Raw genomic sequence first — 25,702 nt, 5'->3', positions numbered from 1 at the left:
TGCTATTATGGTAGGAGCCATAAAAATGTTCATACCCTTTTCATCCTTTGTTCTGAGAATGGACTTTAAGGCACGAGTCCGCATAAGGGCAAGTGTGCATAAGAACATTCACGCCCACATTATCCATAACATGGAAGAGTCCCAAGTGCCTGAGAGTAGGGACGGCTACCTGCACAGCGGTGTCTCTAGTCCTTGGCATGCTCTGCCGCTGTTGAAACCGGCTGATGCGGAGAACGTGTAAGGAACAGTCCAGCAGTTGGAAAACCTCCTCCTTGGCCCCGCCTCCCAGCACACACCTGCAGGACTTATGTCAATGACAACGTCTCTCAGATTCTGATTCAGTGGGCCGGGGGTGGGGGCGGGGGGTGCCAGGAATCTGCATTGTAACCATCTGCCCAGAGACTCGAGCAGAGGATCAGAGGTCCGCGTTCGGAAAGACATCACCATGCCTGGGTTTGATCTCCATAGTGGCCATTCAGTTCTGGCCTGTCCTCCCGTCCATCCTGCAGCCGTAACCTTGACCTGTGGAAGGTGCCAGCTTCAATGAGAAGGTCCCTGCCACCCTCACAGGATGGGGAGGGTCCCTGTGCTGACCCTCCAGCCTGCCTAGTTTGTCTGGCCCTGGGGAAGGGCTGCAGACAGTCCTGGCCGTACCCAGCAGTCCCTGGCGATGGCATGCTGACCAGCTCTAGGGGTGAGGCCAACCTCTGCCTGAGCATGCTCTAACGCCAGTTAGAGCATCTGGAGGGTGTCAGAGCCTGTCCACTGCTTCATCCAACAGAGAAACTGCTGGTGCACACCCCTACCCCATCAACCATCAGCCGCCCAGCCCAGCAGCCCATCCTTCCACTCGCCGGCCCCCTCGGTATCCACACTCCCGCATCCCCCAACACACCCCTGCACACACACACCTGCATGCACACACGTGGTCCTGCCCACATCTTCCTCATACCCGACACTGCCTTTTCTCTTCCTGGTCAGACCGCTGTGAAGGGACACATGGGCCCCCAGGGTGTATTTGTGATGCCCAAAGGGTACCAACAGCGCGGTTGGGTGATGGGGCCCTCACACATCTGCGGGGACCCAGGAGGGACAGACCAGCTTTCGCCAGGGTCACTAAAGAGAACTTGGGTCAAGGCCAGAGTCTGCGGCCAGTGTCGCCTGGCCCTCAGCTCCCCAGGCTGTCTAGACCCGCAGGCTCCTGTCTCAGGAGTGTCATTTCACACCGTGGAGTTAGCTCTTTGCCTAGCCTGAGCTTCTTAGTTTAGTTGATTTTTGTTTTTTAGTTTTCTGGGTATAAACACCTCCTTTAAAAAATGGTATCCCTAGGGGCACAGAGTTTTGCTTTGCAGATAGGTCTGTTCGGTGGCCGTGCTAGGGAAGAGGGAGAGTGCTGGGAGCACTGAGTACTGAGCACTGAGTGCATAGCAGCCCCACCACTTCTCCTGGGTTGGTCTTGGGTAAGTCACCCCTGCCTTCACTCTGTGTCCTCACTCTGCATGGGGTGCAGTCCCGGCTCTCCCCACTTCTCAGGGTTGGGGGCAGTGACTGTGGCCTCACCCACCTGACTTCCTGGCAGATGGTTGTCTAGGCATTGTCTTTCCTACTAGAAGGTCAGCTCCATGAGGATGGGGAAATCTTGACGTGTTCACCACTTTATAGCCAAAGCCTGGAGTAGTGGGGGTGGGGCACAAACAGGCAATTACTACAGACCTGGGAGAGGAAGGGAGGAGGGAGGGAGGGAGGGTGGGAGGGAGGAGGGAGGGAGAGAGGGTGGGAGGGAGGAGGGAGAAGGGAGGAGGAACCTGCCTCCCCTGTCAGGTAATGCTGCCCCCTTTCCCTCCGCTGCCCCCTTGGCCAGGTCCTGGCTGAGCCCTCCTCCTCCCCAAGGCTCCCAGCTCTGAGGTGACAGGCCCAGTCACCCAGAGCCCTGGAGGCTCTTGGCACTTTCTCCTCCCCCCACCGTGGGTGCCTAACTGCGTCACCCAATACAATCCACAATCCGAGAGGAGGGCGAGGCCCTGGCAGCCCTGGGGCCCTGGGGCTGTGAGCGGCAGCTGGCTGGGACCCGGCCACTCGCTCTGTCTATTGTACAGCCGGCCAGACTCTGAGCCCTGCCCAGAGTCCCAGCCAGGTGGGGTACTTTCCCCTAGCTTCCCCAGAGGGAGCACTTCCGGGACCCCGTGCTCAGCCAGCACCTCCCCTCCAAGGGCCCGGGGTCAGGGCAAGCTCTGGCTGGTCTTTCAGCACACCTGAGAAGCAGGAGGCAGCTCCAAGTATCCGAGCCTCCCTTCTGGGCCCCACTCTCACCTTCCAGCTCCCAAAGGACAGGGCAGCCAAAGGCCAGACGGCCACAGCTCTGCTTCCCCGGATCTCCTCTGCGTGCTCCAAGAGGGGGAGAGTTTGGTCAAGGAGCCTGGCCCACTGCCAGTAGGTTCTGGATGACTGGGTCTGCCCCCCTCCCAAAACACGGTGGCAGAAATATGTGTCGCATTGGCAACCGGCAGATTTGGATAACCTTTGTGACCACAGAAAGGGCTGTCAGCGCAGAGCCTAGATCCAATGTGCGAGGCTCCTTCTCTGTTCCTGATGCTAAACAGCTACGGATTGTTATTTAAATCGGCATGTAACTGCGAGCAGGGAGCTCGGAATAGTGAGGACTTGGCGTGTCATTGGAACTGGGAAGCCACAGGGCCACCTAGACGGAGGCTGGCACCCCTGAAGTGCAACCTCTTCCTCTTGCCCCAGCCGGCTAGGTTGAGTTTTCTCTCAGTTTGCCTCAACATTTAAGTAAACATTTGTGGAGCACCTGAGAAGTGCAAAGTGGGACGTTGGATGGAGTCAGTGTTCACTCTGGTGAGTGAGCCAGAAGGGGAGAGAGGGAGAGAGGCAGGGGGAGCGAAGGAGGGGGAGAGAGAGAGGGGGGGAGTGAGGGCGAGGGACACTAAGACCCAGACTAACTGCCCTAACCTGCTCTAATGCTACAAGTATCCACCCTGTCTAGTGTGGTATGATTATGAGGGACCCTCTCTCCTCTGTTTCACGAATTTTCTCTAATATGGGAGAACTTCATATTTTTTTTCAAATATATTTCATATATATTAATATTCTCTTAAAGTCACATATTCGTATATAATATATGAATTACAAATTATATTTATATAATATAAAGAATATTAATGTCACTAGAGTTCTTCTTCCTTGATTTCAAAGGTCTCCTTTCTGCCACTCACTCACTTTTTTGGTCTGCGTCTCAGTTTCCTCGGTCTGCCCTCCCGGGTTGTTGCGAAGAAGACCAAGTAGCAAGGCCCAGTAGAAAGCCACTGGGAGTTAAAGCATTGCACCCACACAAGGTGACATCCTCGGAGGTCAGGCCTCAGACCTGGGGCGCTGGGGGAAACATGACTGCTGGGACGGAAAGCCCTAGGTAAAATCTGCCCTGACTTAGTGCTGGTTCTCTCCGAGGTAACTGCTTTCTCTGGATGAGCCCCAGTTTCCATGCTTGCGCGGCAGGGTGTGCTGTGGGGATGGTGGCCAGTCACGGCCCTGAGCAGGCTAAGTCCTCACAAACTGACTTGTCTAAAGTGTCAGCAGGACGGACAACAGAAGCAGAGCCTTCTCAAAGCCATCCAAGGTACAGCATGGCCAAGTTTCTCTTCTTGTCTATTTAACGGTGCTTTCAGTTTCTTGGAGAGTGAAGGCCCACCCAACTGCAGAGCACCAGCCCTCGAAAGGCTCTGGGTCACCATCTCATCCATGGCCCCCATTGACAGAGGAGGAAGCAGAGGATCTGGGAGGCCATGTGACATCCTCGAGGGCACAGATCCAGAACTAGATCCGTTCTGCCTGTCTCCCAGATCTGAAGCTCTCTCAACAAATCTTTGCCTCGCGCGTGTTTGCCAGGGGCCTATAGTGTCTCAGGTACACGCAGTGAAAAAGACACACGAGGTCCCTGCCCACAAGCAGCCTCTATTCTAGTGGGAGGGACAGTCAAAAAATAATTCCGTGTAAGCAAGCAGTTAAATAAACATATGCACGTTGCATGAGTGCTTTGATCAAAGGTCTGAAATAGATGATGGTGAGGGACGTTTCTACTTTATCTGTGGTGGTCAAGGAAGGCTTGCCTGAGGAGGTGATGTTTCTTTTTTTCCTTTGTTTTTTTAATGTTTATTTATTTAGTTTTGAGAGAGACAGAGAGAAAGAGAGACCTGACCGCGAGGAGGGGAGGGGCAGAGAGAGTGGGGGACAGAGAATCCCAAGCAGGCTCCATGCTGTCCTCGCAGAGCCTGATGTAGGGCTCAAACCCACAAACCATGAGATCATGACCTGAGCCGAAATCAAGAGTCAGACACTCAACTGATTGAGCCCCCCGGGCGCCCTGGAGGTAATGTTTCTGTTAAGACCTGGCATAGGGGGAGAGTATGTCAGGCCAAGGAATCCACACATGCAAAGTCCCACAACAGGAAGGACAAAGAACTCAACCAGAGGATGGGGCAGAAGGCACGGGTGAGCTTGGAGTGAGAAGCAGGAATTTTGCTGAGCCTCAGGGGCTGTGGCGAGCAGTTTGGACTGCACTTGAAGTGTCCTGTGATGTGACCAGATGCACGTTTTAAGAAGATTACACAGGCAGCCTTGTGGCCCTGGGCTGAAGGAGCAGGACAGGAAAGGGAGCAGGAGGGCCACTTAGGCGGTCTCTGCAGAGGTCAAGGCCAGAAGGGATAGTGGCCCAGCAGAGGGCAGTGGTGGAGGAGGTGGCAGGAAGAGAGTGGATTCAAGATCTGTTTTGGAGATAAACTTGCGGATGGATGGATTGGCAGGGGTGGGGTGCAGGCCGGGAGGGACGGGGAGGCAGCAAGGGTGGCTCTGAGTTTCCCATCTGAGTAACACTCAAAACCATTGCTGTGCAAATTCTCTAGGGAAGACTTGCTCTGGTGCTTTTTACTGGTCCACCCTCCATCTCAGCCTCCTCCTGGCTAATAATAGCCTCCTGGTTTGGTGAGAGTCATCAGCAGCTGGAGAAACTGAGGCACACATAAGCAAAGCAAACCACTCCTAAGAGAATCGGCTGTAGGAGCTAGACAACGAGCCAGAGCTGAGCCCCAGAAGCAGCCTTTGGGTGCCAGAATTCTTTTTTTTTTTTTTAAGTTTATTTTGAGAGAGAGAGAGAGAGAGTGAGTGCATGAGCAGGGGAGGGGCAGAGAGAGAGAGAGAGGGAGAGAGAAAATCCCAAGCAGGCTCTGCACTGTCAGCTGGGAGTCCATCCGACTCAGGGCTCGAACTCACAAACCCCTGAGATCATGACCTGAGCCAAAATCAAGAGTCAGACACTTAACCCACTGAGCCACCCCAGCGCCCCTGGGCATCAGAGCTCCAAGACTCCGGTATCACGCCTGATGTTACAATTTATCAAGTCCTGTGACCTTGACCAAGTGGCAAGACCTCTCTGAGCCTATTTCCTCATCAGTAGCATGGGGGGGGGGGGGAGGCGGGGTATGAGAGGATCTGTCTCTTGGTGCGGTTGCAGGGTTGTAGTCGGGGGTAGACCCTCAATAGATATGTGTTATCTCTAGTTCTAGGTAGTACGGCTCATCTCTGTACCCACCTCTCTGTACATGTGTGCAAACATAGCCTGTGTGTGTGCACGCTCGTTCAGAAGCCGTCTGTGTGCTTACGTCACCGCTGATGACCAGGCATCACTGAAGTTTCAAGTTAAGACAGTAGCGGGTTCGCTCACTGGGCTTCTGTTTAGCCCTCTGAGCCATGCTGGGTGGTTGAAGAAGGAGCGTTCACCCTCCCTGGAACAAGAGAGAGTTGTGGGTTTGGAGGCAGATGTGAAAAGCAAGGCGTCTGTAAGCCAGCCTGTTTCCAAGAGTTCTGACCGACCTGACCCAGGAAGAGGGGTGGGGGTGGGAAAGACTGGAGAGAGGAGTGGGGGGCGGGGAGCGAGAGGGAGGGGTCCACAGAGGGCCCAGGAAGAAGCCACATCCCAAAAGGAAATGCACAATAACAGATCTAGAGTCCGGCCAGCCCAGAGCCCCTTCTGTGGGTGGCTTTGGTCGCCTCCTCGGTCCCTTCCCCCACCCCACCCCACCCCTCCGAGAGAGACGCCTTTATGTTTCTGTTCCCAAGAGGCACCTGGCACGGAGACTGAGAACAAGGAGGCAAGGCTGGAGGGGCCAAGGGGTAGGGCTCTCCACTTTTTGCCCAGAGCCCTTCCGAAGGGTGTGTCCCAACTGGGCACACACAGACAGTGATTAAGGAGGAGGGCTGGGGGGAGGGATGACATTCACTGTCCACTGCGGGGGCCCAGCCGGTGGGCTGGAGAGTGGCCAGCCCTCCCCCCTAGGCTCTTGGCCGCAGTATCCTCGGCCCTGGCACCACCCACTGGCCTACTCAGACACTCCTTCGGGTTGGGGCTGGAGCCCTGCTAGGAGGGGCCGCCTGGGGGCAGGCTGGGCTAGGCACCACAGCTCTCCCCCACCCCTCCTGGCAGCCTCCCTCCACCACCCCTCTGCCTACATCCAGCTCCAGCTGGGTTTGAAAGACGTGCTCCAGTCCTCCCTCCCTCCCTCCCCTGAAAGCAGTCCCTGCCCTGCGCTCTCTTTCAGCCAGAAGCTGCACCTATAAACTGGGTCCATCACACAGACCCCGACCTGCTGCTGTACCCACCTCGACAGCCTTCTCACCCAGGCCAGCTGCCCCCTCCCCAAGCCTTCATTCCCGCACCTGACATGCCTTCCTGCTCACGGTAGCACACACTTCCAGAGCCGTCTAGCCTACCTCCTGGAGCCCTCTCCAGATGATCCCTGTCTTCCTGACTGTTCTCAGCTCCTTGTCTGCTGTGCAAAATTAGCACCCTGTCTTGATGGACCCCGCACAATGCGCTACGGGCCTTGCCCCACACTGGCCAACCCTCGGTGCTTTATCTCCCCACCAGACGTGAGGCCCACCCCACGGCACCCACCCCACCCCACCTCTGCCCAGGGCATTGAGGCAAACCCCTGTGGGTGCACGACAAACACTTCTGGACTGATACTGATTCCGTCCAGGTCATGTGGTGGCACTTTTACCTACCGGGTCTGGGAGTGGAGTATGGAGTTACACATGATTGGATATTTAATTAGTGACTCTGTGGACAAAGGGATTTGCCTTTTCGTTCTTTGGCTTGGGTGTTCCGGGAGTACGTGGTTTTTGATAAAAAGCTATGGAGTCATCCAGTCTTGGAAACTGTCCACCTGCCCTGGTTAAGTGCTTCCCCTTCTGAACTTCAGTGACTGATTCCCTGATTTAGCACCCCCTCCCCACCCTACTCCACACCTCCCTGGCTCTGAGACCCTCTGTTGCCTCGCACACCATCCATGGCCCTCCCACCACAGCAAGCAGGGACTGACAGACTCATCCTTGCCCTTGCCCATGGGTATTTACAGTTTTAGAACCACAGGGAGAGACCCTTCCTGCCTTCCCAAAGCAGTTTTGCCTGCCTGGTACAGGCTTTGTGCAGGGCGTGGCTCACAAAGGAATGAATCACTAACACTGGAATTTCAGGCAGGGGGCACCTGTTGGAGGAGATATTTTAGTCGGAACCATCTTCCTAGTGTTCTTGACCTTCATGGACTGACGGACCTTTGGGATTTACCTTTGACTCTGGGGTACTTTAAGGCTAGTGGCCTGGCCTTGGAAGAGGGGCAGAGGCCACAGAGGGCCAGGACCCCCATTGGTCTCCTTTGGTTTGTGGGGCTTCTCCATGAAACGCGGAGATGCTGATCACCAGGGAAGAAGAGCTCCCCTTGGCTCCTCCCATGTTTCTGAGAACTGCCAGCCTAGGTACCAAGGGGTTAACGAAGATTTCCCCCAGGTGAAGGACAGTTGCAGGGGAAAGAGGGATGACAGAGCCAGGAGCCTCCCCACTGGCAGTTTTCAAAAAGGGTGTAGCATGTGGCTTTAAGGAGCAGCTTGGGAGAGGGTGCTGTAGCCACACCTCCCTGTGATTGGTGGTTGGCCCACCCCACATGCGGACTGTTGGATCTCCGGTTGGCATTTCTGAGTCAGGCTTCGAATGGAGACAAAGCAATGGAAAGCCTGTCAGATATGTTTGCTGTGGGTGAGCCCTGTCCGCGGGTGCCCCCCGCGCGCAGGCCCCTTGACTCCACCTGGGCCAAACCCAGGTGGACACCCTGGTGGAGGGAGCTGCCGTTCTGTGCTTCCTTCCTGCACTTCCCTCTGTTTTATATGCCCCTTGAATGCTTGCAGTACAGTGTTTGATTTGGTCAAGTTACGTTCAAGACCCTTTGAGCAGAAGACGTAATTCTGGTAATTTTATTGGGCTCAGGTTTCAGGCAAATGGAAGTAAAATTGCCTTTAAAAACAAGAGACACACAGAACTGAGTAAAACAATAATAATAAAAGGCTGCCCTGGTTTGAGAAAAGTGGGAAGGCATTTTGTGAAACATTCAGAGGGAAGAAGAAATAACAGGAGACCAGGAGAGAGGCGAGGGGGGCGGGGAGGAATCCTCTACCACCCCTACTTTCATATCTGCTTTACCTTTAGGAAAGAGCTTCGTTTGCGTGCTCTAAAGTGAAGCATAAAGCGCCACTAGTGAAGTTGGTCCTTGTCCCGCGCTTAGCAGTACAGGTGGACGGCAGGGGCTGCCTGCCAAATACTTTGGTTGGAGGGAGGGGTGGGAGTGCTCTCTTCAAAACCACTCCTGGAATGGCTTAACTCGCCCAGCGCGAATCAATGACAACCTCCCGCCGGCCGCGGCAGGCTCCCCTGAGCAGCGCTGCCGCGTGGATCCCCAGCCCGGGACCCTGGCGGCGCTCAGGACACGGCCCGGGCACGAGCGCGGCGCCCCCGGGGCGGCCAGGTGGGTGTGCGGCGACCCGGCCCGGGCGGCGGGGAACGGGGCCCGGCAGGGGGCGGCGGGGCGGCGGAGGGAGGTAAGCGGGGAGCCCTTCGGGGCGCCGCGGGGACCCCCTGGCCCCGGGCGTGGGCTCCGACCGGCCGGATGGGAGTGGCGGCAACGGCAGCAATTTCAAACCCGCTTCGGGCCGGCCGAGCGCGCCGGGGACACGGGGGCCGGAGCTCCTGGGCTACCGGCGGGGCGCGCGGCCGCGTCCCTCCCGGCCGGACGCAGAAGAGAGTCTGGAACTCTGTAGAGCAACTCTCCTGGCTTGCTCCGTGCCCGCGGCCCTAGCGGGCAGCCTTCGGTAGCGGGGAGAGGGGACAGCGAGGCGCGAGGGCCGCTCCGGAAGGGAGTGGCGGATAGACGCGGATCGTTTAAATTCCCTCCCTCCAAAAAACCTCGGGCTCCCCCAGGGTCAGATGCAAAACTTGGGTTTGGGGGACGAGGGGCAAAAGCAGAGGCAACTCGGGGCAGAAGTCGAGGGCCGGACGGGGGGGCAGAAATTAAAGGGGAGGACTGGCAGGAGTCGCCGTTGCAAGCTGGAGAGGGTCGCGTCGCGATCCTTGGGCGGGAGCCGCTGGCAGAGCTGGGTGGGCGGGGGATCCTTCCCTGCGCTCCGACCTGGGCACGGTGGGCGGGACAACTCCCTCCGGGCCCGTTGAGTCCAGCCGGGGTCTCGAAGCTCCCGGAGCCTCAGGTGGGCCTGGAGACCGGAAGGGAGCGGCCCCGAGCGCCCCCACCCCTGCCGGCGCCCGCGCGCGCGGCGCCCGCCGGAGCGCCCGGTTCCCTGCAGCGGGCGCGGCGGGACCGGGGAAGCACTCCTCAAAGAGCCCAGCGCGGAGCATCCCGAGTGGGGGCGGTTTTCTCGTGCCTGTGGTGAGCGCTCCGGGGGGGGGGGCGCGGGGCGCCCGGTGCGGTTGCCCCAGTTTCTGGCTTGTGTTTTCCTGGCTGCGGGCAGGTGGGGCAGGGGACGACTGCGCTCTTTCTTTTAACCCTTGTTATTAATGAATTCCGAGGACTCATTGGCAGGCTGTGGGCATAACCCTTCCAATCCCTCTAAATGCAGAATTTTGAAAATGGGAAGGAAGTGGTTGAGACAATCCGGCAGTTTTCTCCAGATTCGATTGAAGATTTTGTGGGAGGGGAGGGGATGGCCCTGCTGGATTCAAGTTTAAGCTCCACTCCACCCAGTGATGTCCTGGGGGGATGACAAGGGTCAGGAACCTCCTCTGGATAGATCTCCAGGAAAGGACAGTAAGTAACCTGGCTGCCCTGGTTGACCCTCTTGCCCTTAAGGCCCAACCTGGACTGAAAGGGAGAGGAAAGCCACCCTCCCCAAAACGGCTGGGGTCTCTGTCTCTTAGGGCTAGTGCTTGGGGGTGGGGGGGAGAGTACCACTAGGGGAAGTATCTTTAGCACCCCCAGTTTACAGTGAGGAGGGACTGAGTCCCAGGGGACCAGCAGAGTCCAGTGCTCCTTGCCCAGAACCATAGGACCCCAGTGCCGCTTGGGCCCTGAGGCCACCAGCCTAGGTTCCAGAACTTCATGAGATTGGGAGATTTGGATCACACCAAGCCCCCCCCCCCCACCCGAGACCTTGGGGAGACACAGACAAGACTCAGGCCTGAGCCACCACTGAGGGGTGGCCAGCACAGAGAGATGAGGGTTGCAAAGAATAGCGAACCTGGGTAGCAAGTAGACTGTCCTCAACAGACCTCTAGAAGAGCCACTCTGGGATCTGAGCACAGGCATTTTGGCAGCCAGTGATGTCAAGAAAGGCTGCAGATCAGAAGTGGTATTGGGGCAGGACCTGGTAAGGAGGAAGACCAGAAGAGCAAAGGCCTGGAGGTCACAGAGCTTTAAGCCTATCTTGTCATGTCCGTGCTGGGAGATAAACCAGAGAGGGTGCAGGCAGGAAGGAAAGGGACGGGGCATTGAGAGACCAGGTACCAGACTGTGCTTGGCACACATTATCTACTGTGATCCACGAAAGCTGTCGGCTATGAATCACCAGCCCCACTTTGCAGATGAGGAAACTGAGGCTTAAAGGGGTTAAGTGAGCTGTCCAGCTTATAAGTGACAGAGCCGGGAATCAAAGCTGCCTGTTACACAGCACATCCTTTAGAATCTTATACTCTAGTTGGGGAGACGGGAATCACCTTGACATAAGTTTTATTTTATTTTTTTATATTTGAGACAGAAACAGAGAGACAGAGAGCGAGAAGGGGAGGGGCAGAGGGACAGAGACAGAATCCAAAGCAGGCTCCAGGCTCCGAGCTGTCAGCACAGAGCCCGACATGGGGTTCAAAGTCACGAACCATGAGAGCATGCCCTGAGCCTAAGTCGGACGCTTAACCGACTGAGCCACCCAGGTGCCCCAGGAATCCCCCTGATATAATTACAGCACAACACGAAATAGTATGTAAGTGTTACACACAATATTAACTGTTTTGAACCTCGGTTTCTTTCCACTCCGTCAGTCAATCATTTATTCAACAATGACTGTCTTGTCTAATGTGTGATTCCAGGCACCCTGCTAAGTGCTGGGCATACATTAGTAGCTGAAGTCCCCACCTGGTCCCTGGGCTCTATTCAGTGGGAATATAGCAACAGTACATCCTTCAGCGGGTATTGAGTGGATGAAATGCGACAGTGTGTGGCAAGGTGTTCCAGAAGCACTGCCCTGAAGGAGAAGCGGCAGGAAGCCTGGGTGAAGAGGACGGGTGGGAAGTTGGAATGATGAGCTGTCCCCAGGCTGCAGTCACAGGGACTCATCCCTGGCTCAAGAGGATGCTGTGGGGTGCACACAGTATCCAGGAAGCTATTGGAACCCCCCGTGGCTCAGGTTATCAGCTTACGGTTGTGGGTTCCAGTTCTGAGATGAGCTTTTAGATTTGGCACATCCCAGCTGGAGATGACAAGAACCCTGTGCAGCCTCCAGGAGGGCTGGCCCCTCTCTGGAGCAGGGCCAGCCAGGCTGGGAATGCCCCAGAACATCGCCCTCCTGATGCATCAGCTGTTGCTCTGTGGCCGGGGTGGCGCTTTCCACACCCACAGGTCTGGAGCTCCAGCTCTCTGACCTTCATCCGACCACCGGGGAGGCTTGTCCAAGTTCGCGGGACTTGGTAGCAAAGCCAGCACTGGACCCCGCGTCTCTCGGCCATCCGTAATCCTCACGGCGGCTTGCACTAGCCTTCCAGGGCATTTCAGGGCTCAGCTGTAAAGACCACCTGCTCGTGTCTCCACTTCAGTGCCATTTCCTGCTGTTCCTGTCCATCTCCATTGAGCCGACCTGACATATCCGTCCTCATAAAATGGTGTCAGATGAATCTTTGAGACAGAGCAGCCATAAATATTCCTAGGACATTTGGCCTCTTAACTCTCCTTCCATCTTCAACGATGTAACAGGCGTAAGATAACTACCTCTAAAATTAACTATCACTTTTGTGAGGAAGGTGAACTGATAAATCTTGCCTGGAAGCTAAGCCCACCTGAGTGATGTTCTGGGGCCTTCCTTCTCTAGAACTGACTTCCGGGAGGGACAGTTTCGATGGCGTTTTCCTTCTTCCTCCCCAGCACCCCGCCCCCACCACACCCCCCCCCCACCCCCGCACCTGCTTTTTCTTAATCTCTTGTGTTTGGGGTCACGAAACCATATTGCATTCCCTTTTGATGTCACGGTGCCTGAATATAGGCATTTTCTCCCGATGTTGAGATTATCAGCCTGGAAAGCGCGGCGAGCGCCCAACTGGCTGTCCTGTTTGCAGCAATTACACAGGTGTATAATTGCATGGGGATGTTTGTTTGCTTAGCTCTTTCTCAGCCGTGCAGCCCTACAGGTTGGGCCAGGGACAGAGCTGTTCAGTTTATTTTCCTTTGGCTGGGAACTTCAGAGATGAATAGAGGGAGGGGAATCTGGGGTTGAGAGATGGTTGCCAAGGGCAATTTGGAGTCTCCTTCATATTAGTCAGAGATTGTGTTTTTCCTTTCTGAAGCTGCCTGCCTCACAGCGACTTCCACGAAGGATTTTTCCCCCCATCTGTGTGTGTGTGTGTGTGTGTGTGTGTGTGCACGTTCATTTTTGTTTTGATTTTTCACTTGCTGGACTTCTCATGACTTAGCACAAAAAAAAAATAGCTTGGGGAATGGGGGTGATGAAACGGGGCCTTTAAACAATGCGTTCTCCATGTCATTGCTTAATAAATTTGAATACTGATAGACCCTGAGGTATCATGATGGAGTGAGATGAGTAATTCCTTTGAAGGGAGAGTTTATCTTCAGTGGATGACTTTGAAAATTGCCACATAATTTAACTTTCCCTCTGCACATCTTGAGCCTGTGTTTGGAAAAAGAGGAATGTGGGCCGTCTTTCCGTCGAACTCCCTTTTGTTCCTTTGGCAGACACCCCCCCCCCCTCCATCGGGGCCTTGCCTGGGAGAGCAAGTCAACTCGGCCCCCTACCCGCTCGTAGTCACCCCTGCGCCCCCTCCGCCATGCCATGCAGGAGGCCGGCTAGGGAGAAGGAAGCTTCCCCTGCGGGTTAAGAGCTCTCCCCCAGTGGTGGCCTGGCTCCTGTCCACGTGGAGCGCAGAATAGAGAAGCTGGCAGGACCGAAGCCTGCCCGTCCTAGGGCAGCACCCTGGGGCGGGATGTTCCTCATCGGTGGAGAAGTGAGTTCATTCTCTGAACAAACTGAGTGAAACAACACTGAGACTCCAAACTGGAAAAGTTGCCTAATAATAGAGTACACAGTCTATGTCGGCGTTTTCAAATTAGATACAAACCAGAAGCAAATGTACACGTGACCCACCCACATGATGTCATAGAGCCGAACTTGGCACACTCATACGCCCAGGGCTCTTGCTTTCTTGGCTATGGATTCTGGCTGACGATTCTGTTACTGTTCAGTGGTTTCTGGAGTTAACAGGTCGGCTCGTTGGTCTTTGTGAAGTTACAGGTAAAGACCACGGGAGAGGTGACCGTGATGCCAGTTTGTGTTGATGCCGGCCTTCCTTAAGCCTTAGGGAAGTCAGGCCTTAGGGAAGTCTAGCGGAGGATGCATCCGTTAAGCAGAGCTTAAATGGTGGGAAACTTTCTAAGTTCTTAACAATAACACCTTTATTAAGTTATAATTAATGTACCACACAATTCACTCGTTTAAAGGTATAGAATTCACTGGCTTTTAGTATATTCACGTATGTACAACCATCACCACAATCAATTCTGGAACATTTTCATCGTGCACAAAAGAACTCTGTACCCATTAGCGGTCACTCCTCATTTGACCTCAACTCCCCAGTTCTAGGTCACCAACAATCTACTTCTTGTCTCTAAACAGATTTGCCTACTCTGGACATTTCCTATCAACGGGATCGTATAGTATGTGACCCTTCATGACTGGCTTCTTTCTCTTTGCGTAATGTTTTCTAGGTCCATCCATTTGTAGTACGTATCCGTGCTTTATTCCTTTGTGTTTGTGAATGATATTCCTTATGGGGGGATATACCACATTTTATTTCTGTATTCATCAGGGGTGGGTGCTCGTTTCCACGTTCAGCTCTTGTAAAGAATGCCGACGCGAACATCTGCGCACGAGGTTTTGTGTGGACCTAGGTTAGCATTTCTCTCGGGTGTTTACCTGGCCGTGGAAGTGCTGGGTCATACGGTATCTCCACGTTTTACCTTCTGGGAAACTGCCAGACCGATTTTCCCAGCGGCTGCCCCACTTTACATTCCCACCAGCAGTACGTGACGATCCCAGACTCTTCTCCACATCTTTGCCAACGCTTGTTGGTAGTACCTGCCTTTTTTTATTGTAGCCGTCGTACCTTCTAAGGGTTTATGTGCTCAAAGAAGCACCACCCAGGAAGTATTCTGGATTCAGCTCAGTCACATTCGTTTGCCATTCTTACAGTGAGAGCCATTTCCACTTCCGGATTGTCCTGCATGGTTGGGGTTTCCTCTGCGTGTCTGGATTCACTTCCGGTTTTCCCTGTATGTTTCGGTAGAACAGTTCAGGGTCCCACAGTATGACACGGGGCTTGGTGCTCTCATTCTCTTTCCCAGAGAGAATGCTCGAATGCTCCAGAGAGCTGGCGGTGGGGTCGGCTACCTCAGCCCCACTCTCTCCAGCTACAGCTGCTGATGGGAAAGCCAGGCCTTGGGAAGGGAAGAAATTGACCTAATGGAAGTGAATGTGGACAAGCTATTCAATGTTTGGGGCTTTGAATGGAGACATAACCAAGATCCTGACATTTTTACTCCATTGGATGACCCCTTTGGGACCACAAAGAAAGTTGGAGAGCTCTGACATCTTAACCAGGCGATGCAAGGCTGCCTTCTTGCTTGCTTGCTGGGGCCCTGAACCACCAGCAAGGCCCACAGATTCATCCACAGTTGCTTGGTGTGGCTTAGCACTCCATTTCACACTGGGGCTTCAGCTCCGTGATGAAATAATTTTATCCCATTTTCATACCTGTGGGACTGGCTGGGGTAACACTCTGAACAAAGATACATTTGAGCTGAGAGAGATGGAGAAACTCACCTAGTTTGAATGACTGCCAAAGATTACAAAAAATTACCTGTCCCCCAGAACATAACTGCCGTGCTGGTCAGTGGCCATCCTGGGGCACCGTGTTCAATACAAGCAAGCCTCAGTACCAGAAATTCATTCCTGTAACTTCTGGGAAGTCACTGTCATGGACTTTGGCCGGTATGACCCCAGGAGCAGCTTGGGTCAGGCTCTGCTACGAATTTGCCCCTCACCTTCAAACCAGTGCGTAATGCAGCAGCCCCGAAACCTGATTAGAGGTGATCGCCTATGAAACCTTTGAACAGATTACAGGTGCCCCGGGCCCCACCCAGGAAGTACTGAAGAGGAAACCAGTTGTAGGAAAGATGTTTATGATGGAGGCTGAGAACACAGTTTGGCCTTTCTGGGCCTGGGTTTCCGTTTTCAAAATGAGAAACGGGACTAGATTGGTGTTCTTCAAAGGGATTCACTGCGCTGATCCAAAAACAGTTGTGCGTGTGTCTCGTCTTGCACAAAATTTTATTTGTACCAGGCGGCTTCTGCGGCTGAAGAAAAATTCAGAGGGCCCTCGAGTAGATGGTTCCTGACGTTCATCTATGACAATTCTGAGCATCACCTTCTCAGAGGACCATTGTCTCAACTTCTCAGAGGGGGGTATAGGAGGAGGAGTTGATAGCTGCTTGCTAATGGAGTCGTGCTCCATAGGGGCCCAGGCTACCCTGGCTGGCGGAGTGCACAGCTGTGACATGGCAGAATTCTACCCAGCATCCCTTTCTTCTCCCAACCCCCGTGATGGCATCCTTCCCGCTTGCCTTGAAGCACCCAGGATTTTCCTCCCCTATTTCTACTACTATGTCTAATGGCCCAGCGTGTCCTTCACTCACTTATCCATTCACTTAACCAACATTTCCCAAATACCCCCTATAGGTACCAGATGGACTGCCACTCCATCTTGGCCCTCAGTAGGCCAGCACATCTTAACCAGACAGGCAGCCTGAGGCTGATCGCCGGAGGGGCAATTTCAGGGCTCCTTGATTTGGATGCGGCAGCGTTTTGGAGAGGCCCAAATTCCTGGCACGTAGGTAGGGTGACCCCACCTCCAGCCCTGTGTACGAGCTCTGCCTCCCAGCCCTCCCCGCGCTGAGGCTCTGCCCTCATCTGGCTGCTGGGAAAATGCTTCTGTCATCCCCGGGGGCTCAGCCAAAGACGTGCCCTCCTCCTCAACTCCCACCTGCAGGGAGCCTGGCAGGCGGAGGAGGGGAGGGGAGGGCTGCTTTCCTCCGAGATCTGAGCTCCGTGCTCCAGCCCTTGGCTCCCACCCCATAACCCTGACTGGACAATTCACAGGACAGCTGTGCTCCAAGACTGAAATAATCACTGTTTATGAAAGCTGTTGCAGGGAGGGGGAGCAGGCAGAGGAGGGAAGGAAGGGTCGCATTTCTGCCTTCTAACAAGAGAGGCCAGGTGAGGCCCAGAGCCCTCTCCCTCCCTTGCGGGTGAATGCACACACCGATGACGACGCTAGGACATGAGAGCCCTGCTTTAGGGTGTTTTGAGAGATTTTTGTTTTGTTTTGTTTTCTAATGAAGAACCTTGAAGGCTCATTTGAATAGGGATTAATGTCTCTGTGGTCTGGACCCGCAGAGAAGGAGAAATTCTAGAAGGGTAGAAGTTGCAATAAAAGGAAGCAGGCTTGGTCTGCCACCTCCCACTGATCAGCGAGGCCTCCTTGGTTGGGGACACGTGTTTGAGGCAGATTTCTGGGCATCGCTGTATTTTCCTTTGGACTGTGTGTGTGCATGCCTGTGTGTGTGTGTGTGTGTGTGTGTGTGTGTGTGTGTGTGTGCGCGCGCACGCGCGCGTGTGTGTGTCCCCTCGGTGAACTCCACACTAAGAATATTGACTGCCTAAGCTGTGAGCTTTTGACCAGGTGACAAGGACCAGTTATGAAGCCTCCCTGAGTGTCTTCAACCCCTAGCTTGTCATCACTCCATTTTGGCAATTTTTGTGGAGGGCAGTGAAACAGGCATTTACTGTAAACTTTTTTTTCCCTGGTACTTCTGTGCTCTTCTTTCAAAGTTCAAATTCCTCTACCTCCTGGGGTCTGCCCAACTGGAATTATTCTGTGTGACCAAGTCACCCCACAGCCCCCATCTCTTAGCACCCCTGCAAAAACTCTCACTCAGTCCTCTCTTTCTGATGATCTGACCCAGTTATTAGGAGATAGCCAGTTTTTTGTGCTAATTCACATCAAGGTGTAGAAAACACTGGCTGCCAAGTTACCCCCTCTGCGGGGCTTCCGTCTTTGAAAGAGGGGGCTCACCAACCCACATTTCTAATGGTGGCATGGTAATAAGGCAGAATAAATAACTCTGGGCAGAGCACGGGGCGGTTCATGTGGGAATGGGGACATCCATGCTAGAACTATTTCAACCAAGCGACTTTGGTCCCTGCTTGTGATGCCTGGGCACAGAGGTGGCCTGGGGAGGGGGGCGGGGCATGAGTTGAGAGGAGGGTGAGTGACCAGAAGGAGGGTACCCTAGGGTGCACTGCAGGGAGAGCTGGGCAGGTGACAATGGTTTCCCTGTCTGTAGGCCAGGAGGTTGCTTCAAGGTAACGCTGGGGGTGACCCACCTGGCCCAGGAAAGCTGGGAAACAAATGAGTGAATGCAAAGATGGAGCTAAGGGGTGCTTGGGCCTTGGGGCAATGGGCCCCGTAGCTGGCCCCATGCATATCCAGCTCTGGGGTTCTCAACTCGGAGGCTCCTCCTCCCCACCCTCTTCTGTCGGGGTTCTCTGCTGAGGGGTGCATCCCTACACCATCTCTGCCCTCCCTCCACCCCACTCCCGTGGTGCACCCTCTGAGTGAACCTGGCCTCCAGCTCTTAGAAGTTTTTCCAATAACATGGCGGTGAACTCTTTGCAGACCCAGGCAGAGGAGAGAGCCTGGGCGTCAGCCAACCCAGAGCCTGAGTCCATGCTGGGTTGAAAGGCCCAGGCCAAGTGAGCCTCATGTGGAGGGAGCCAGGAGAGGATGGGTGGGGCCCTGGGAGGAGAAATTCCCTGCAATCGGAGGGGCCATGATAGGTGATACCTAACCAGCAAGGGCAGAAGTGGCCAGACCCTGAGTGGCCCTAGAAAGGACAGGGAGGCAGCTCTCTGGCCCTCACCTTTCAAAGGTGATCATCCATATACCCAGTTAAGACCAGAACTTGAAAATGAAGCAAGATGCTATAGAATCAAGTGTCACACTCAGCTGAGTGGTCCGGAAAGGCAGTGCCATTTAGGGTCAGAGCGGCAGGTGAGGGGCAGGGCGCTCAGGAGAGGTTTCACCAAGGTGCTCTGAACTGGGACTGAGGGTGAAACAGCATGGCACAGCCTTGTAGCACGTAGGCTCTGGAGCCAGGGCCGGGTTTAAGCCCCAGCTCTGTCATTTACAGGCTCTGTGGCCTTGGGCTTGTAACTTAACCTCCCTGTGCTGCACTTTCCCCATGTGTAAGATGGGAAGGAAACCTCACCGGGTTGCCGTGAGGACTGAACAAGGGAACTCCTCCGTGCCCAGCCTCTACGTGTTGGCCGTCACCATTTGGGCAGGATGAATGGCGATGCATCACAATGGCCCATTCCAGGCAGGTGGGCGCAGGTGACACGAGCATTTGGCCAGGATCTCCCCTGGAGGCGGGAACTGTCTGAGATTTTGGAAATAAGCTGAGCAGCACCCTGTGGGAGATGTGAGTCCAGAGTCGGTTTCGGGTGCCTGGATTAAAGCCACTGGTGGTCATGTTGGGCAGGGCTGGGCTCTGAGCCCTGCTCTGATGGGGACGGAGGGGACAGCACACCAGGATGTCTTCAAGTTCCACGGTGTCACGGGGTAGATTACAGATACGGTTCTTCTAGTGTATTTAATAAGAAACCCCTTAGGCTTGTGACAAAATCCTGGCCTGCTCTCAGATTCCGTCGATTGACCAACGGCGGTGAAGGATTATCATGTATTTTCAAATTACTACCAGCTATCAAATCAGAGCAGGTAATGAAGGTGCGGGGTTGGGGGGGGGGGGCGGTGATCAGCATGAGAGATAATAAAGGAAATAGAAAATATTAGTACGTAAACTGCTAAAATGATACCCACTGAAGACATGAAATGTTCTAAAAATGGTGTTATCACCAAAGAACGGCCCTGGCCGAGTTCACAAAGCTTCCCACAGCATGCGTTGCAATGCTCGGTGCTATTGCAGTGGCCTTGTGCCCGCCGCCCTGGCTGCCGTGTTCTTGGCAGGGCCCTTCCGAGATCACTTGCCTGAAGCGCACGAGGGAGAGGGTTCTCCCTGGTCACACGTTCTTAGAATGCACCACTGGCTATCAGAGTGCAGCCACGCCACACCGCACCAGAGAGACATCTGCTGGACGGTGTCTCCCAGGGCCGTCTGGGCAGGGTCAATGCCCTGGATGTCCTAGTCCACTGGGGCCACCCGACGAGGAGAGGCAGACAACGTCGGAGTGTCCCAAGGACCGCTTGCTCCAAAAATCCTTCCCCACAGATGGCAGAGCCAGAATATGGGTCTACCTACCCCGAAGACCACACTCTTGCCGTGTTGCTTGACTGCCTCTTGTAGCCATTGAGTTGTTACGGCCAGCACCCCTCCACCCTGCCTCCCGGCCTGCTGGGACCTGAGCACCAGGATAGAGAAACCCTGAAACAAGGTGCTTTGACGGGTGGTTTCCCAGGCACAGAGAGCTCCCTGCACTCTCTGTGACCAGGGGGTTCCCCAGCAAGGTGGCCGGCAGCCAGTGGCTCAGCGGGGCAACAGCGGATGTCTGGGAGGCAGCCAAGAGGAGACACACTTTTGGGGCTGCGGAACCTCGTTCCTCGGGACGTTATTGAGTCCAGAGTCTCATTCAGGAGTACGAACCCTTCTGTGGCTTCAACAGCAAGAGGCACTTGCTGGGGGACAATCCCTTAGCCTGCGTTCTAGTCTTAGCTCATCCACCTGTGGCCGGGTCACTGTGGACTTCTTGGAAGTTCTGAGCTTTGGATTACTTCATCGGTACATGGCAAAAATTACAGCTGCCTTCTGAGCTGACGGAAGAATTCAAAAGATAAGTCATGTATCACATCTCGGGACCTTGGCATTTCTCCTGTCGCTGCAGAAAAGCGAGTGATCAGATCAGCCGCCGTTGCCCCTGCCTTGACCTGGCCTTCAATTCCCTCCTGACCATCCCTATACTGGCAGAGGGGCTTGGAGAGAGGGTGACAGCGAAGGGTGACAGCGAAGGGTGACAGCGAAGGGCTTTCTCCCTAACTATCTCTAAAACCCTTCCTTTCCATTTCCCAAACAGGCGTCTCTGCTTTTGCATTTTCTCACTCACCTCTGCTCCTTGAGGAACCGGAGCCCCTCCAGGGTCAGCTTAGACAAATGGACAGACACCAACTAGTATCCCATGACTATTCCCAGTGCCCCAGCCAGTGAGGGCAAGCACCCCTGCCTCACTCCCAAGGCCCTGGGACCAGCCAGCCACCACCCCCCAAATCCTCTGCATCACTATGCCCCAAAGGGCCTGTGGTCCTTGCACAGTTAGGACTCTTACCGCCGGTTCTGTTGGCAGGCCAGCAGGGATGGGCGCACACACTCCTGTCCCCTGCACCCAGCCAGCTATCTGTAACAATGATAAATGTAATCAATAATAGCATAGGCAATAATTTAGTAGTGAAAACATCTGAAAAAGGCAATTAGCGACAAAACACCACGATTCTCCAAGGTAGTTGGTTGCATTTTGTCTGGCCCTGGGGACGATGCGGATTCTGTACGAGCATGTGCTGTTGGCTCCTGGTGAAGGTATATTCTAGGCATCTCCTAACCCATTCACATGGGGGCACCCATTGCCACCTTCTCCCATCTCCGGCTCGCTTAGGGTTCTCAGACAGGCAGACAGACTGCAGGCTTCATTTGGCTTTTTCGTCAACCCTGCAAAGTTCAACATTACTAGGTGAGGGTCACCATGACCGAAAGGAACGGATGCCAATTAAAGGGGCCCGGTTTACCTGGAGAGTGGGGGAGATAGTACCCAGCTTGTGATCCCCAGGTCGTGGGGTTAACGTGACAACTGAAATGTTTCCTCGCAGACAGCTTTGCCTTAATTGGCATTTTTCCTGGCTGGCTGAGCCCTACAGGAAAGAAACCATCTCACTGTCCCCAGGCTACCTCACCTCCTGTCCATCAGGGAACCCCAGAGCTGAGCATCATACATAAAATACGAGAGAACCATCTCTTCTTGTTAATAAACAGGACTGCAACGTGTATGTATTTGTACTTTACAAATTCATTACTAAAAAAACTTACTTGACAATTGCTAAGGAAAACTGTATTTTCAGAGTATATCTTAAACAACATTTATTTCTACATCCGCTGTTCCTCTAAGCGCTTACAGTCTGAATGACAAAATTAACCCTGAGTGCTACTGTATGCGTTATATTCACTGTTGCAGTCCCTGTTTCTCCAAGGCTGGGGGCTCTGGGCAGATGGCTAGAAGGCAGAGTTCAGTATGAGGATGTCAGATTTCCCAGGGAATCCACTCCTGCAGGAGGTGGAGGGAGGGAACTTGAGGGGCAGAGGAGACACTGATAATGAGCCCCAACAGCTTCAGCCCAAACCATAGGAACTTTGGAGCTGAAATGACCCCCTCTGGTTTGTCCCAGGTTGGGTCAAAACGCCCTGTCTTAATAGAGCCCTTGATGCCTTAGGCAGGCATTGAATGTGGGTGTCCCTGGACAGGTATGTCTTTGGGTCAGGTGGCTCTGCAGCCCAGGAAATCCTCCAAGGGCTGTTCTGAGCTGAGGGCTGACCGCTGACTGCTTCCCAGCAGCGAATGTGGTGACCTGGGTGGGTCACCTCTGTGCCCTCTGCACTCTGTACATGGCTTGTCTTTCTCGTTAGTTCGTAAACTTACTGTAGACAGGAAGTGTATCCCATAAGGCCCTCTCCTCCACCCACAGCCCTTGGCTTTGCATGGAGCCAAGCACATGATAGGTGGCCATAAGGCAGTCAGTGATCCATGCTTAGGTACCGTTATAGGCAGCAGGCTGGAGGTCTCTGTGCCTGGGGACCCATCACCCAGGCCACAGCTGCCAGGAGGGAGATGCTACAGTTTAGGGTGTCAGCCAATTTGGACAGAGCCCCAGGGACAGGCTCCTCCCAGCCTCACCCCTCCCTTCTACAGGGGGTCAGGGTCTGGTGGGGGTGGGGGTTGAGGATTACATTGTGTGAGTTACATAAGCTGCTGCCATTGTGTCTGTTCACACACTCCTTCATTCGTTCATTCGTTTGTTCGTTCGTTCATTCATTCATTCATTCATTCACGGAGCACCCCCCAGTGAATCTGGCACAGGGTCACAGAGGCACAGGGTGTGGGCAGTTTTCCTTTGTGGGGCAGACTGTATATACAGCTGGACGGGGACTCCCCACTCCCCATTCTGGAACACTCCCTCCCATTCCAGGGAATTCTTGCTCATGTTCATTTGGCCTCTGGTTCTCTCCTCTCCCTTGGAATGCCCCCGCCCTGGTTCCACCCCGTGCACTTTGCTGCCCATTCCAGATGCTTCACCGGAGCGTGTTGTAACAGATTAAGTCAGCCTGATGCCTGCGCTCCCAGCCTTCACCAGCCTCGCTCTTCTGAGCCCTCTCAGCGAAACCAGCTAGAACTGCACGGCAAGTGGGGGTAAATGGCACCACTTGCTTAGAGGCCCCTTTCACGGGGAACTTGCACATGGGCAGGACGGCACGTGTGCTCTCTACCCTCACCCCCTACACAGCCTGCTCCAGCAGTCCGTGCGCCTCTAAAGTAAAGATAAAATAACGACTCCATCTTCATAAGAGAGAGAAAGAGGAGTAACAATCGAGGTAGTCCAAAATCAGAGAATGGTGATACCCATTTTCTGCCATCCACTCGGTTGAATATCGTATACCATGAACAGGACAATCGCAGACCTTGCCCAGCAACGCGGAAGTGGTTGTATGAAGCACCATTAAAAGAAGTAACAGAACAAAGCTTGTGCTGCCCACGCCGTTGTGCCTCCACCAGGCTGTGCTGGCATCCGTATCGTCCATGCAGATCCCCCTTCCCGAGCCAGACCCGATGGCGCCCAGCTCAGCTCAGCCAGCTGCGAGTACCTCCCCCAGCACAGGCAGGAAACCTCCCCAGACTGTAAGTCAGCAGGGACCGTGGGGTCTCACGGGGCCCCAGGCACAGGTCGCTTCACACTTTAATTCTCCATCTTCGCCGCTGCTACACCATGAGAAGCCGGCCTCCCCGGGCCCCCCTGGAGCCCTCAGGACAGCAAAGCCACCGTGTGCCCGGCACAGCCCTCTCCCTCTCTCCGCACCCTCTTTGGCACCAGGGTCCCACAGTCCTCTGCCTGTCCTCTAAGCTCTAATTTCAAGGACTCCTCCAACATGCCTGCCTGGCCAGGTGCGGACTCACGGCATTGTTCTTGCTGTCTCTCCTGCCATCCCCCGCCCTGCTGGACTGCCTCTTTTCATCCAATCCAAAGCTTCCTTGAGGATGACTGCCCATCAGTTCCGCACAGAGCTAAGTCCAGAATCGCTTTTGCATAAATGGGAACGCATGGGGTGCCGGCTCCAAGGGAACTAAGAAAGGGAAACAGGTGCGGTGTGAGTAAGTGTAAGCATGGGGCAGGGATTCTAGCGCGTGCATTTCAACAATTGCCCTTGGATATTGTGATACAATCAACAAAATAGTTTTAAGTGAGCGTGAAGCCAACATTGGAAAGGAATGAAAGGAAGGCTGGAGCAACCGTGGAAGGCTGTAGAAGGTTGACGATGCACAGCAAGAACAGCTTGGCATGTGCCAGGAAGGGGAAGGCTCTGGTGGGGGCAGAGCACAGGCCGACCGTGAAGATACAAACACATGGGAGCCTGAGAGTCGCTTATGTAAGATTTTTGTCCCTGCACGGGTGGTCCACCTTCTCTTTCTTCTCCACCCGTTCTTCCTGGATCATGGCCAGGCTCCATGGCCTGGAGCTCTGTCCCTGAGAGATGGCTCTCTTTCAGCTGGGGTGGAAGACAGAGAACAGCGCTCCCAGGCCCGGCTCTGTGGGAAGCATAGGAGCAGGCATGATGGAAAGCGGCTGCCTCCCCGGGAGGAGCCCTGGGACCGCCCTGGGAGGGCCGTGCCAGCCTGAAGGTCAAGACAGAGACCCCCGAGGTGCCCACTTACTCTCCTGGAGCCTCCCAGGGCCCAGCTGCCACCTGCAGCCGTGTGCCTTCCCTTCCGAGCTGACGCTCCAGGAGGACTCAAGCGTGCACACTTACCACGTGCCTTCCCAGCCTCACCTGCAGGCACATCAGGGGGGGTCCCGGAGCCCAGATTGTGTGTGCACGGTGCCAAAGAAGCCACCCAGTTCAGTCCCCGAGTAAATCGTTGATGGGTTGACGGGAGGATGAGGTTCGGTATGGTCCTGCCCTTTGAGGTGTGCGGACCCACCTGCTGGGCGACAGGTTCAGTCTCCTTTGCTCCCCCCACTACTCCCCTCCCCCAGAGCCCAGTCACACAGCCTGTCCTGCTAGCCCGCGTTCGAACACACATCCTGGACCTGACCCCTCCTCCGGACCTCCGCTGCCACCTCCAGCTGCCTAGTGCCCTCCGCTGGCTCCGGAGCTCCTGCTTCCCGGGCTCTGATCTGGAGCCTCCCAGATGTCCTCTCCCCCAGAATCATCTTGTTAAAACATAAATAGGATCTGTCGTTCTCCAGCTTCAAACCCTCGGTGGACCCCACTGTGATTAGATTCTAAACTTACTCTGGCCTAAGCCTTTGCTAATCAGAGGTCGGTCCTTGGACCAGCGGCTTGGACCCTACCTGGGAGCTCGATGGAAATGCAGGATCTCAGGCTCCACCCCAGACCTACTGAGTAGAAATCTCAGGGCACGGTGCAGGTTACTTTTGAGGAACACCAGCCTGGCAGACCCAGCGAGATCCGCTCTGTCCCTTTGACCTCACTGAGGGCCAACACAGATTGGCTCCCTGCAGATTCGGACGGCTCCTTCTGAACCCCCAAATAAAGGAGACCCCCCCACTCCCGTTACTTACAATTCTATTCTTCTGTTTTACTTTCTTCAGAGTGCTCTTCCCCATCGATGAGATTATTTATGTTTTTGTGATATTGTATGCCTTCCTACTAGCACGTAAGCTTCCTGAGGGTAAGGCCCGGCCAATTCTGCCCTCCCCTGGGTCCTCCCAGCCTGTAACAGTCCC

General features: G+C 54.6%; 1 protein-coding gene across 1 annotated transcript in view; it reads left to right on the top strand.

Moving 5' to 3' along the window:
- Positions 1–8,719: 8,719 nt before the first annotated feature.
- The window catches only part of ZBTB7C (zinc finger and BTB domain containing 7C), a 109,058-nt gene continuing 92,075 nt past the window's right edge, over positions 8,720–25,702 (top strand). Inside the window, exon 1 of the mRNA XM_042910240.1 lies at positions 8,720–8,864. The gene's annotated coding sequence lies outside the window, so the exon portion shown is untranslated. The remainder of the gene's footprint in view (positions 8,865–25,702) is intronic.

The sequence above is a fragment of the Panthera leo genome, chromosome D3 (assembly GCF_018350215.1).
Source record: "Panthera leo isolate Ple1 chromosome D3, P.leo_Ple1_pat1.1, whole genome shotgun sequence".
NCBI classification, from domain to species: Eukaryota; Metazoa; Chordata; class Mammalia; order Carnivora; family Felidae; genus Panthera; species Panthera leo.
The sequence above is the reverse complement of the archived record's forward strand: the minus strand, read 5'-3'. Positions and strand labels throughout refer to the sequence as shown.